Here is a 15,077-nt window from a genome sequence, read left to right as displayed (position 1 = left end):
AATATATCAAGAGCTGATAAATAATATGAAGAGAAGGTAAAAACATAAACAAGAGAAAGACTGTCATCTTAAATAGAATGTCAAGGAACAATTCTGATGTTAGGATCTCTGGGCAGAAAACTGAGTGAAATAAGAAAGCAGTGCCCTACATGTATTTGAGGGAAAATCATTTCTAGTCTAGGGACTAGCAAGTGCAAAGCTCATGAGGTGATGGAACACTTAGTGTGTTTAGGGAGGAGAAGGATGGAAGGGCTGAGGTTCAGGCAGTGAGGAGTAACATGGAGGAGTTCCAGTCAAACAGGCTCCTGGGACAGATGCTGTAGGGCTGGAAAGTCATGAAAAGCTTTGGGTCTTCTGAATAAGATGTAAAATTCTGCAAGGTCATTGAGGTTGTGACAATGGAAGAATGGAAGCAGGGTGAGCAACTGAGAAGTGATTACAATATTCCCGGAAGGGGGTGAGGGCAGTCTTGGTCCAGAGTGATAGAAAGGGAGGGCAAGAAGTGGTTGGATCCTTGTATATACTGAAGGAGAAATGAGATTCACTGAAGGATTTGATGAGGCTTGTGAGGAAAAGCAGACAGACAAGAATGACACTAAACTTTTAGGCCTGAGCCTCACTCCCTGGAAAGGCTTTCCCTGATCCTCCAAGTCTAGAGGAGATGATACCCCAAGGCCCTGCTCTGCAGACTGCACAGTGACTATCACACCACCCCACGTTTGCCTGCTAGTCTTCTGGAATTCACTCAAGATTGTAAGCCTTTCCAGGCTACAGACTGTCGACCTCTTGTCCATAACTTTATCCCTAGGTCTGGCTACAGTACCCAGAGACACTCAAAAGCATGTAGGTTAGCCCGGTGATGGGTATTAAGGAGGGCACATGTTGTAATGAGCACTGGGTGTTATACGCAAATAATGAATCATGGAACACTCCATCAAAAACTAATGATGTGGGTAGCCTGGTGGTGGGTATTGAGGAGGGAACATTCTGCATGGAGCACTGGGTGTTATGCACAAACAATGAATCATGGAACACTTCATCTAAAACTAATGATGTAATGTATGGGGATTAACATAAGAATAAAATAAAAAATAAATAAAATAAAAATAAAAATAAATAAAGAAAAAAGAAAATATAAAAGAAAAAAAACTAATGATGTATGGTGACTAACATAACAATAAATATATATATATAAAATGTATTGAATGAATGACTTTTTTTAGTGTTTGAGTATTCGTAATTAGGAAATTTTATCTTCTATCAATTTCAACCTATTTATTTTATTTGATATTACATTAAATGTAATCTATTTTGTTGAGCTTTATTTTCATAAATTGCTAAGCATTTATAATTTATTTTCACTATCTGTTTTTTACCCTTTCCTCTATTTCTGCTAAAGTTTAAATATTTTTCACAAATTTGGATAAAATGTTTTCATGTCACAGATATCTCATCTGTGATATCTATAGAAATTTTCCTTGTTTGTATTTCAATTTTGATATTTTTTATGAATAGAAGTATCTTTTTCTACTTTCATTTTCATGAGGTCAAATTGATTATTTCTCTGAGATTTTTCTTAAAAGTCTTTTTATACCTACAGAGTGAAAGCATAATTCTATCATTCTTCAAGTTTTTATGGTTTGATTTTTTAAATTATCCCCTTTTTCTCCTGGGATTTATTTTGTATGTGGCAGAAAAGGATTTACTTAAACTGATCTTTCTCGGGGCGCCTGGGTGGCTCAGTCATTAAGCATCTGCCTTCGGCTCAGGTCATGATCCCAGGGTCCTGGGACCGAGCCCCGCATCGGGCTCCCTGCTCCGCGGGAAGCCTGCTTCTCCCTCTCCCACTCCCCTCGCTTGTGTTCCCTCTCTCTCGCTGTCTCTCTCTCTGTCAGATAAATAAATAAAATATTAAAAAAAAAAAAAAACTGATCTTTCTCTGAAAATGCACAACAGTTGAAAAGAACAGTGAGTTTTAACCTGAGAAACCCCCTTACCAATCTCTCAAGGCCAAGAGTGGTATGTTTTGTGTGATTTTTCAATTGGTAACTAATGTCCTTATTGTTTCCAAAACAATACCAGCTGTCCCTGTAGGTGATACTAAAATATGAAATATTGGCATTCTTTATTTTAGAAGATGTATCAACACATATCAGATGTTTATTTAAATTGGCTTACTGAGCTAACACTACCGCAAGATTTAGAGTTTAAGCACAAAAAGTACTTTAGCCTTCCCAAATAATCTTTCCAGTTCCCAAGACCCCCCCCAAACTGATAGAGCTAAAAGCAAGAACTTTATTTTGGTATAACCATGCTTGGGAACTAGGCAATTTCTAGGCATTTGTATGTGCTCAACAAAGACTATCTTGATATAATTGTGTTCATTCTACTTGTGACCTAAATCAGGCTTAATTCAATACTTTAACAGCATAACACTAGTCCACTGACACATTCTAATTTAGCACAGCTACAAATAATGGCTTTCTTAGCTTTTTTCTTAGCAAACTAAGAACAAACTTTTTTAGCTTTTTTTCTGCCTTTCCAAATTAAGCACAATAAAAAATACATAAGCACAGAGAATTTTTCAAACTTTATAAACTAATAATAAATTTGAGGGCAGAAGTTGACTACTATACCAAATGTAGGACTTTACATAGTTCAGGGCCCTAAATCCCTAGGGTTACAGAAATCCCAAATACAACATATTTTCTATTATTAGATTTTTCTATTTTTAATCCTGTTAAATTTCTGCTGTAATAAAAATATGGAGCTTCATAAGACTAGTTTATAAGATCAGAAAGTTTTCATGTGCCAGACTATTTCAAATTCCAACTCCAGGTTTTAGTTAAAAAAAATAAATAAAATCCATAATCAACTTATCCTAATTTTTATCAAAATGAAAACATTTACTGAGGAAGGGAAGTGACTGAGAAATATGCTGGAATTCCACCTTTGTCACTTTCATTTAAATCAAATAAGAATGTGTCCATGTGGCTTTCAAAGGTACAAATAAAACATGTTCAAAATTTTAGCCGACTTCTTAATGACTGGATTTCTTCTTATATTTTATTAAATTTTGAATCATAAATCTACGTCACCTCCTAGAATCTCAGCATCAGGGCACTCAGCAAAAGTTTAAATGTTCCCATTTAGAAAATATCCTCTGGTCAAATATCTGAGGAATGTTTAATGACCAAGTGACCAAGTAAATCATCCAAGTATTCCATCTTGTACATTTCATGATGACGTACCTTTGCGTTTGGTTCAATATCCAAATATCCAAAGCAAACAAAGGACTTAGAAAGGAATGCATATATTTCATCTCAGAGATGTCATAATACGAATATTTAAGTGATCTTTTGTAAAAGCAGTTTATTTAAAGTATTTAAATAAAAAGAAACTTGACCATGTATTAGAAATAATAATTTATGCATCAGTTGAAAATGCCTCTTATTTAAAGCAAAAGCAGTTTAACTTTTAAGGACAGACTACAGACTCAACAGCGCATCAGGTGTTTTTACTTGAATACATTTCTTTGTCCTGCATGGGTTAGAAAAGAACAGTTCTTTATCTTGCCAGATTTGAGCATTTGGCTTTACAATCATGATCATATTCAGGTCATCAATGGGGACTGTGACAGTGAAAGTAAAATTGTGTTATGGTGCATTTTAAGTGGTTTATTTAAAAGCTTCTTGTCATAGACGAACAATATCTTTTGAATCTAAAAAAAAAAAATGAGTCATTTCCACAATAAGTTTAAAAATGTACACAAGTGTCCAGAATTTTGATCACCTAACATCTGAATGTAATGATCATTTTAAAGCACATTTAACTGCCAAAGTCCAGGTTCCCCTATCATTCCCAAACTGAAACACTCACAGTAAATTTGAGGGACTCTAATAATTTTAAGTCATTGTGTACTGCACATGCTCAGAACCGATCACCTCCAAATTTGAGGGCATATAAAAATTTGAAGAGCTTCAATTATTTTAAATCACCATGTGCAGCACAGAGAGAGATTTGAAATTGTTGCAGTGCCTCACGTTTTTTTAAGAACTTCAGTTTGGAAGGGAGTCAAGCAGCATTCCAGCATTGAGGCACAAGACACACTGGCCTATTTTGACATCACAACACTCATCACAGCTAGAAAATGTATACCAAAAAGCCAAGGAACTAGCTTTTTTCAACTGCACATTTTGAAAAGCGAGGGTCTTTTAAAACCCAAATAAACACCCCAAACCAATCAGGAAACTGTGTGGTGATGATTAGATCAGGCCAGGGCAGAAAGATCCAAATGGTATTTACAGTGAATGGTCAAAAGGGCTGAAAGAGACACAAAGCAAAAAAATGCAAGAAGGTTCTGAGAGCACGGCAGGCAAATTCATACCCTCCTCCAGCTGAATTGTAATCCTAGTGGCCCTTCCCTCACCAAGTTTCTCCTTGCCCCAATCTGCCCAGCAGAGCTAACTTTCTGGTTCCCTCCTGGATGGATGGATAACTGAACCTCATTATGTTCTATCAACCCTCTTGCGCTGTTTTCTCTATATTCGCTTTGTTTGATTGTGGCAGAGGGTGAGCACTTTGACATTTTACACAGCTCAGAGCAGAAGTTCACTTTCGACATCCAAATCCTTAAAGAACCCCAAAATGATATCAGCACTGTCTGGCTATGGAAAGATGGCCCTTCCTCAGCACTGCTCATCTTTTCATCTAAGTAAAAAGTTATAGTCTCCTTTGTTGCCTTTGGGTTTTCACCTACTTTTGGCCTGGCAGTGTCCAGAGAGCAGGACACTCTTCATAATTCTGCGTCAGTGAAAACATAATGTCCTATAGTCGGTAGGGGTAGAAAAAAAAGAGTAAGGGAAAAAAAATGAAAGAAAAAGAGCCTGAAGGCACTGGAATAATTAAGCAAATGCAGTGACAGTTGTGGCGGGTCCTGGGCAGAACTGGCTCCACTGAGCTGAATTAATGACATCAACAGCCCAGTATCTCCATTAACATTTGATCATTAATTATTACCCTCTGACAGTAAGAGCCTAAACCTTCTTAGGAGTGGCCTGTTATTAATCTACCTTACCTGCCTGAGCAGGGGCTGTTCGCCTACCTCAGTGCAGTTGGTGGGCTGGTTTTCGATTCTTGTTTTTTTTAAACCCCAACTATTGCTTCATTTACTTGGGTAAAACGGTGATGACCATCAAATTATACAGGCAGCTTTGATTGGGGGATTATGTTTTGTTCATCGAAGGCAGGGAGAGAACCTACCTGCACCTGTTGGCACTAATTTTCTTTGTCAAGTTTACAAAGGTCAGGAGACACAGTCTACCTGAGGAACTGCATGGGACAGCAAAGAAGTAAATCATTCACCACTGCCCCCCTTACCTACTGGGACAAGAATTTTTCAGATTTTCTCAGAATCCCATTCTTGGAACTGTGATCATTGGAAATAATGCCTTTTCAGTTCTAAAATTCTTCACTTAAAATGCTAACCAAAAGCACAGAGAAGTTCAATTTAGGCCTATATCATCAAATGATTATCTTGGCAAATTCTGATAGTCCTTCAGACAAGTCACATTCTGTTTTCGAATGACAATTACTTGAATTTTACCTTTTAAAAATTAAAGATTAATCATATATCTGTATCCAAATGCTTCTGGTGAACCTTTTTTTTTTTTTAAGATTTTGTTTATTTATTTGAGAGAGAGAGAGCATGAGCAAGAGGAGGGGTTGAGGGAGAGGGAGAAGCAGACTCCCTGCTGAGCAAGGAGCCTGACGTAGGACTCTATCCTAGGACCCTGGGATCATGACCTGAGTTGAAGGCAAATGCTTAACCGACTGAGCCACCCGGGTGCCACTCTGGGGAACCTTTAAAACTTGTCAGAGCCTTGGCAATTTAATATGTGCATGCATGCACACACACAGACCCACATGTACACACACACACACACATACACACACACAACCACAGATAATCTCTAAAATTGCAGGAGAAAGATTAGAGAGCCAAAAAAGGAAAATAATAATCAAAGGACCTGTTAATGTTTAACAATGCCCCATTTCTCTCAAACAAAGATTTGTCCTTACCACATGACAGTATGTCTCCATTGCTGACGAGAAAAATATTGGAAAATGTGAACAGAAGCTCATGTGCTAAGTACTCTCCTCATGGCAGCAGACCTTATAGTATTAGTGTGATAATTAACCTTTACCAAAGAAGACTTCATTGAAGTCTCATACATTAATTTGCTGATTGTTCTTTTCCCGCTAGAGACATAATCCAGAGTTCACTTCCTAGTCATAAGCATAAACACAACATAACTTAATAGAGTGCCTGATTCAGCTAATGACTCTGAATAGACCGAGAAAATCCTAGTGCTTTTAAAACTGTAGGGTATATTCCCCTGTGCACAGAGGGAATCTATGGATCCCTGCTCTTCAGCAAGGAAACAGTGGTCAAATCAGATCTGACCAACAGTTTCCATCACATCCTTTTCCTATAGGTCACTCTAATTGGCTCCCATGTGGTGGGCAGTGTAGGTTTTTCTGAGATGAATGTGAGAAAGAAATCTCATGCTCGGGGTGCCTGGGTGGCTCAGTCGTTAAGCGTCTGCCTTCAGCTCAGGTCATGCTCCCAGGGTCCTGGGATCGAGCCCCACATCAGGTTCCCTGATCGGCGGGAAGCTTGCTTCTCCCTCTCCCACTCCCCTCGCTTGTGTTCCCTCCCTCGCTATGTCTCTCTCTCTCTCTGTCAAATAAATAATAAATAAAATCTTAAAAGAAAAGAAAAAGAAATCTCATGCTCACCATCCAAACCCTCAAAAAGAGCCTTCCTCTCATTTAGGGACAGACCTCTGTTCTCCTACTCACAGTAGCTCACTGATTAGTCCTTCATGAGGCTCCTCCTGGGTCCTTTGGTCAACTCATGTGATTCACTAGGCCTCTTTATTGGAAACCATTACTCAGAAATCACCTTGAATGCAGAGCATGTGAAGTGAAGTCTTTGATTAATACAAGTCCTTGGTTATCCAGTACAATAAAATTATAAAATGAAAGAAGTAATTTAAACTCTATGGATTTTAGTTCTCTCATCTGTAAAAGTACTAGAAAAAGTAAATGGCATGGTTTCTTGTAAGCCTAAAGTTGAAATTTTCTTCGTTGAGACATGTTTGTTTGCATAACTAAAAGAATGGTAAAGAAAGAGCCTAAAAGGAAGAACAAAGTAACCAGGACTAAATCCACTTAGAAAAACAAACAAACAAACAACAACAACAACAAAAACACTGAATATCTTCAATGTGCAAGGCAATTTTGTGATGGAGGAAAAAACAATCAACATTTCCTATCTATGTACCATTTTCTTTAAGCCCCATGGGAATTATCATATTGGTATCAATTTTTCTCATCAATTGATCAGTTAGCTTTCTTCCCTAAGACTCTCTACATACATTATAGTAATTCCTAGGACTTAGCTCAATTTCTCATTTCAGTAATATGCTGAATTGCAATTACCCCAATCAATGGGCCAAATACACCTACCATAGATTTTTTCTGATCTCAGAGATTCAGATGTGCTCAACTTTCTACAACTTTCTTATAACTTCACTCAAGTCTTCTCTTTTAACATCACCCTAAATAGATCTGAACCTGATTTTATATATATACATATATATATATTTTTTTTTAAATATGTTTCCCTCTTTCTTCCAACACAATAACAATTGATGGCTTGGATTCTTAAAATTTCTATCACATTTCCTCTAGCTGGTTATAGGTAGCACCTCTTCCCACTGCAATTTCTCTATAATATTCCTAACTCTTAAGTCACAGTGAGTCACCCAAGTTCACTTCAGAATTTCAAGCTACGAATACTAGCTTCCAACAATTCTTCCATGGTCTATGATCAATCCATATTTGAAAGCACTTAGGGAAAAAAAGGGAAATGAATGAACACAAAGCATTAATGTGCCATCTTTATGATATTTATAACAAAAGGAGCCACATTTTCCATGGGTGATCCTTGAAGAAAAAGTCACTATGTTAAACATTCTTCTATTATAGGTCCTTATTAAATATTTTCCTGAGTTTTCTTCATCTTATGCCACATTCAGAATGACTCCTTAAAGAATTAAAATCTTGCATTTTGATTACCTCCTTTTTACATTTAGCAAAAGATTACAGAGCAGATATTGTTTGACATTGAATTTCTGTTAACATGTCCTCCACTGGAGTATAGTTGTACACATTGTTTCAGAGCTAACATAATGGGGAATATTTTCAAAGAGGGCTGTGTTTCAAGCCAGATGGTTTATCTGCGGAAACAATTCTCCCAGTAGAGAAATAGTGGTGCACAGTTGCGGTAGTGTTCATAAGCCTAGTGCAGTAGATTCATTTGGCACCCACATTTTGGAGTCAAACAAAAGTGTGGTTTGTGTGAATCTCAGACTCAGACGTTCATAAGTGAAAAGGAGTTTTCTGCAATTGCACATTGTGCCTGATTGTAAAGGCAGCAGTGTGTTTATACCAAAAACAATATGCAAATACGATTTTTAAACATATATTAATAGTTTCACCCACATAATTCAAGGGGCAATACCACAATAATTGCTTCAGAGATTATCACAGTCTGGTCCAAAAAGAGCCAAGTTGCCATACTTGTGTTGAAAGCAAATGCATTCCCAAAATTCAGGTCCACTGTCTCTATTAAAACCTGAAAAAGAAAAGGATATGATACATGTATCATATCCTGCGCTTTGGGCAAAGAGCAACTGTTACCTAATGAGCCTCCAAGAATTCACAAAGTATTCCATCCATGTTGCCATGCGTAGCTCTTCAATGCACCTTCTCAGGAAGCCCTTGATTTAAAACCCATGAGTTTCAAGGGCCCCTTAAAAGAGACCTTGGTGGACCATGGTGTTGGGTTCTCTAGCCACCAGTGATCTTCAGAGGTGTTGCTATGCACACCGGGATCCTCGCCCTCCTTTGTCACAGGAACCGTCCCTTCCCTGTATACTAATGCTGCCCACATTTTTAAAATAAAACAGAAGAGTTAAAGGACTCCAAGAGGGGGTTACCATGCTCTAAAACGTCTCAAGCATGCAGAGGGATGGGAAAATCCCTGAGATTCCAGAGATTAAAAAAAAATAGCACATGGGAGGTTCTAAATAAAGAAATTCTTGGGTATGTTGGGGAAGTTGGCAGCAGCCTTGCAGCTCTTTCCCTCGGAGACTATTTTTGCTTGAGTTAGCGAGCCAGCGAGTGCCTGTGCGTGCCTGTGTGTGCCTGTGCCCTCACGTGTTTAAAAGGACTCAGTGAACGTTAATGGGTTTGATTTCATGGAGAATAAGATACCTTTTAAAATACGTATTATTTCCCCTTGAATTATTGTTATCCCCAATATATCTCATATCTTAATAACTTTATAGAAACAAACTGTTATCCACTTCTGCACTTAGGATAAAAGAAGGAACGTGGTTCTTTTTACAAAATAGTAAAAATAAGGTCAGAACTATGATCTCCACAAAGTGAGTTACACTGTCTTCACACACACACTCACACACACACACACAAAATATATGTCCCATAATAAGTCTCAAGCAGGGAGAGAAAAAATAAAAGTAAATACTAGAAGCTTAACTGTCCTGAAATTAACAAGTTAGCTGGAAAACCCAAGATGCTATATTCACATTTTAGCTTTTAGGGCCCTCAAGTATGATAAATCCAGATGAAGAAACTTCAGTCCAAATCAATGTGTATACTAAATCCAAATAAATGTTAGAGACCCATGCAAGATGAAAACCTTTATGTGCCTGTCTCCAAAACATACCATCAAATGAATACTTGTGCACAAATCAAAATAAAAAATGTAAACACCTACATCATTTTAGAGGCTGTCCCAAGAATGTTGATACTTTATTTCTTCCTTAATATTGTAATATGTTGCATCTTGATCTTTTTGAGTGAAGATTTGCGGGCATGACATTTAATGCAGGCATTGAATACTGGCAGAATTGTGGGATTTTGTTTAAGTGACTGCTTTGGGGATTTCTCATTTTTCTTCTTTTTTCTTTTCCTTCTTCATTTTATGAATGTTGTCATTTACTAGCAGGCAGCTTGTAAGACATTGTGGTCAAAGGAATACAGATCCCATTGCATTTACAACAGAATTTTTATAAATATTTAGTAAAGGATCTAATATTTTCTATTTTAAAACAAAGAAAAATCCTATCAGGTTAGATATTTAATGCTCCATGTGCTTATGTGTAATTAATGCCACAAATCTTTAAATACCCCCATGTCCCAAATACTAAGAAAACTGCCAATTGCCTCGGCACATCATTGAAGTGGACTCTTTGTTTGCTCTTGACACTTTGCATTACCAAGCAGAAACCTAAGTGTATATTTTTCTTACTTTTTGGTAGTGTTATCAAAATCACATATATGAAATCCAGGAGAGAGGGGAAAAAATCTTTGATGGACAAGTTGAATCCAATTCAAATATTTGTAGCATCAACGGCAAACTGGGTATTTCCAGAAAGTGAGCAAATTGAATTATTCATGAGGCCAAAGTAAAGTCAATACATCTCTATCTTAACCAGGTTCTTTCTAATAGTTTGCATGGTACAAGACATGCAGCATAATTAATAGTTACAAATATAATATGCAAACAGAGATGAAAGACTGGTAATTTGGTAAATCAGTTGTAATAGAATTGTCCTGACACACTAACTTTCATATTTTCAAAATTGATATACTTACACCCAAAAATACTGTGCAGGGATGTGTAAAGCTTTGAAGAACATCCAGAGCGTCAGGAACGAGATGAAAGAAAGGGAGTTCATCCCCACCATTTCTATCAGAGTGGCTATAATGGTCCAGTGTTGCTTTTTCCTCCTCTCCACTTTTTTATTTTTTTAAAGATTTTATTTATTTATTTGAGAGAGAGAGTGACAGTATGAGAGAGAGAGAGAGAGAGAGAGAGAGATCATGAGCAGGTGGGAGGGGTAGCGAGAGAAGCAGACTCCCTGCTGAGCAGGGTGTCCTATGCAGAACTCGATCCCAGAACCCTGGACTCATGACCTGAGTTGAAGGCAGACGCTTAACCAACTGAGCCACCCAGGTGCCCATTCCCTTTATGTTTTAAATACCCTAGTTTTCAAAGAACGTCTATAATTGCTAATATGAGGAATGTGGTTGCATGATCACTTCAGTATCTTCCCCCCCCCTCAAAATTTATCACCAATTTAAAAAGTGAACTCCCAACCAAGATAAGGCGGGGCGGGGGGGGGGGGGAAGAAAAAAAGAAACTTACCCAATTCTTTAATAACAGAGTGATGTTTGAAATGTACTACTGTTACGCTCTGCATGGGCTCTGCGGATTCCCTCCCCCCATCACCATCACCAATAAAAGAATAAATCATCAAATGTTCTGTCCTCCATCAAATCTATAATATCCTTCCAACATCATAATTCTAGAACCAAAGTGATTTCCAAAAGGGATTTCTCCAGCCTGTGCCAGTTTGCCAGGATCTTTCTGGTCAGGATCCTGAGACTGTGATGTAGCCCAGCACTCTCCAAGCAGGCAAAAATACAGCCATTAGAGACCTGAGCCATGCTTCTCCATGTGGTCTGAAGCTTCCAGGTGGCTTGTGTGTGTTATGATTGTGCCTGGCCTCTACATAAAAGCAAATTGACAACCCCTACCTCCTCGGAGCCAGTGCCAATTTTTAAATAAAATGTCTAGTGGTGATTTATTGCCAGTGTAAACTGCCAGACTGGCAGCCCCATTTACCTACTAAGCAGACAAATCAGTAAAAGCTATGTCAACCTTGCCCAGTTTTCCCAAGTATGTTCTAGAAGGCATTCCAAATTTCATGTGTATTCTGCTACTAGATTTCTTATTTGTGTGCATTAGAAAACAAAATATCCAGTTGACCTCAGTGACTTCAAAAAGTGGTTATTCATCCTTTGAGAACTTCCTGGGATCATCCGAATTCATTTTCCATAGATCACACACTCTTCCATTCAGATAAGGATTGTTGACCATTAATTATCTGGCTTGAGTATCAAGCTGAAAGAATTTCTTTCCTGCGTCTAATATCATCTCAGGGGCATGTTTCCTACCACTTCCCCAGGGACCAAGCACCTGCCTTGCAATTCTCAAGAGACTTCTCTCCCTTATTCCTCTCCAGTTTATAAATAACAGCACCTATTAGCCACGGCATAATTTTTAAATGTTCTTTTGGGCCTTTTTTGGCTCTCTTCACCCCTAATATTCCCCATCAAGCTGATCCATTCTTGCCAGGATAAAGTGCCTGAGATTTTTGCACGGCTCTGGTCAAAAAACACCTCTTCCTATTCAGGAGGAGACTTCAAAGATTGCTACCTATAATGTATGTTAAAAGAAAATAAAAATAAAAATAAAAAAAAGCCCAGAGCCATCAATTCCTATTTCTTTAAGATTACAGACAGGCTGCTCTGACGAATGAAACCTCTTCCAGTCTTACTTAAGCTGCTCAGAGTGACTAGTTATCAAGTCAATGAGAAGAAATCTTTTATTTCTTACCTTGATGCCTCTGTGTCATTGTACGCACAATGCAGAGCAGTCTATATTTCATCAACCATTTTCTTCATGTATTATTTAATAAACTGTTTAGAGCATGCCTAATTACAAACATTTATTATAGACTTCAACCCTAGAAATGTGTGAGAATATGCTAAATTGTTTCCTACCTAAAGTTTTAATGAGAGTATAATACCTCCGGCCCATATGCTTCAAGAACGTTATCCTTAATTATGTAACATGGGTATTTTACTGATATCTGTTAACTGCTCAAGCAGCTGTGGTTTTCTGCTTTTTTGCACAGCTCGGGAGGAGCAGTGAGTTCAGTTTCCCCTTTTTGGGGGGTTGCAAAATCCATACCCCAAACAGGTGTGTGCAATCACGAACCGCAGTGATGAACCCAAACTGCTGCCTTTCTAAAAATTCCACCAGCCGGTGACACACGCCGGTCAAGGTTGCACAACCTTGTTTTCCACCAGTTATTTTGATGATTCATTCCCCCATGGGGAGGTGAATTTTCAGCCATTTTTACTCCGCTCCTGCTTCTGATAACTAAAGGAATCACTTCCTCATTTTGATGATTTCTCTCTCTCCCTCTCTTGCTCTCACTCTTGCTGTCTCCCTGTTTCCTTTTTTTAAGTTGGATTCTGATCCTTTTGCAAGATGCCACCTGAACTGGCTGTTCTCTCCTCCACGGACAAGGGCCAGGAGAGGAGAAGTTAAAGGAAACACACTTGCACATTAAGCAGGGCTCTTCAAGTTGTTACTTAATTGTAGTAAAGCTACCTGGATGATCTGTAATTATAAAGTAATCATCTATTAAAAATATAAGAACTCAAAGCAATAAGTGAGTATTATCCACTTGCAAGTAGTGACCTTGGAACGTTACATTGATTCTATTGATTGCTTAAGAAATGTTTGTGGAATGGCGACCAAACTTCCCTCATACTGTTTTGAATGTCAAATGTGGCAAATCATCCACGTTATTTTTTTTTTTTTAGGATTTTATTTTATTCATTTGAGAGAGATAGAGAGTGCGCACAAGCTGAGGGAAAGGCAGAGGGAGAGAGCGAGAAGTAGGCTCCCCACTGAGCAGGGAGCCAGACATGGGGCTCCATCTCAGGACCCCGAGACCACGACCTGAGCCGAAGGCAGACACTTAACTGACTGAGCCATCCAGGCGCCCCAAATCATCCACTTTAAAAAGGTAGGTTTAATTTTTGCAAACATCCACACTTTATTCAGAGCCAAGTCTGCGGATAAATTGATCACCTTTTCTTTTAAATAAAAATGTTGATTACTAAATAATAAAATGAGCTCTTTGTGAGGAATAAAAAATGAATCTAAGGAAAATTTCCAAAAAGGAGGTGAAAACATTTTGAATAGCGGCAGATTCCATTGGATTAAATACAGTCTGGAGAACCTGACTTCCCTGGAGAAGACCACATCCCTTTGGAAATTTCACATGTTTGCTACAATGATACCACAGTATTTTGCCCTCACATCTTGACTTTTCTAGAAAATGGAGCAACTCAAATTAATTTCTTTTCCTCCTATTAAACAACAACAAAAATACAAGAATGATACTCTAGAAATTTTATTCCTAATTAAAGATATCTACATAGACACAAGAGCACACCTATGCATTTCACATCCCTCGAAAGGTGTGGATGATACAGAAAGTGCTGTATCATAATGGTAAGAATGCAAGTCATGGAATATGATAATCTGTGTATTAAACTAGAATTTACCACTTATTGTCTGTCACCTGGAGCAACTACCCAAACTTTAATGAAGCTCAGTTTTCTCATCTGTTAAATGTGGAAAATAAACGTATGACTTGCACAAGTATTGTGAGGATTAAATGTATGAAAAATGTCAAGCAGAGTGACTGGCACATAATGGATGCCCAATACATGGTGACTTTTGTGATAGTTGACCTCACCACACACCAGGGTTCTCCACTGGAGCATGAGCTCCTGAAGAGCCAGTGCCATGCTTTCCGTCATACTTGTTACTCAGCATCCAGCATAGTGTCCAACACATAGTAGGACTTAAAAATTGTTTATTAAACTAAGCTGAATACATCCTTTTGAATACACCTAAGATTAAAAATTGGAAATGAAGGGCGCCTGGGTGGTTAAGTGTCTGTCTTCAGCTCAGGTCATGATCTCAGGGACCTGGGATCGAGCCCCACATCGGGCTCCCTGCTCAGTAGAGAGCCTGCTTCACCCTCTCCCTCTGCCACTCCTCCCCCAACCCCTGCTTGTGCTTTCACGCTCTCTCTCTGTCAAATAAATAAATAAAATCTTTTTTTAAAAAATTATAAATAAAATGTAAAAGATTTTAAATCAAGTTTTTTTGAAAATAGTTCAGAGACCACACGATCTGGTTCAGTTTATAATATATCCCAGGTTCATTAGTAATCAGAATAAAGAATATTATTACATATTTTTTTAAAGATTTTATTTATTTATTTGACAGAGAGCACAGAGCATGACAGAGCACAAGCAGGGGGAGT

The sequence above is a fragment of the Mirounga angustirostris genome, unplaced genomic scaffold (assembly GCF_029215605.1).
Source record: "Mirounga angustirostris isolate CCGP_5_RB_7025 unplaced genomic scaffold, mMirAng1.0.hap1 SCAF_3, whole genome shotgun sequence".
Taxonomy (NCBI): Eukaryota; Metazoa; Chordata; class Mammalia; order Carnivora; family Phocidae; genus Mirounga; species Mirounga angustirostris.
Note: the sequence above shows the minus strand (reverse complement) of the source record.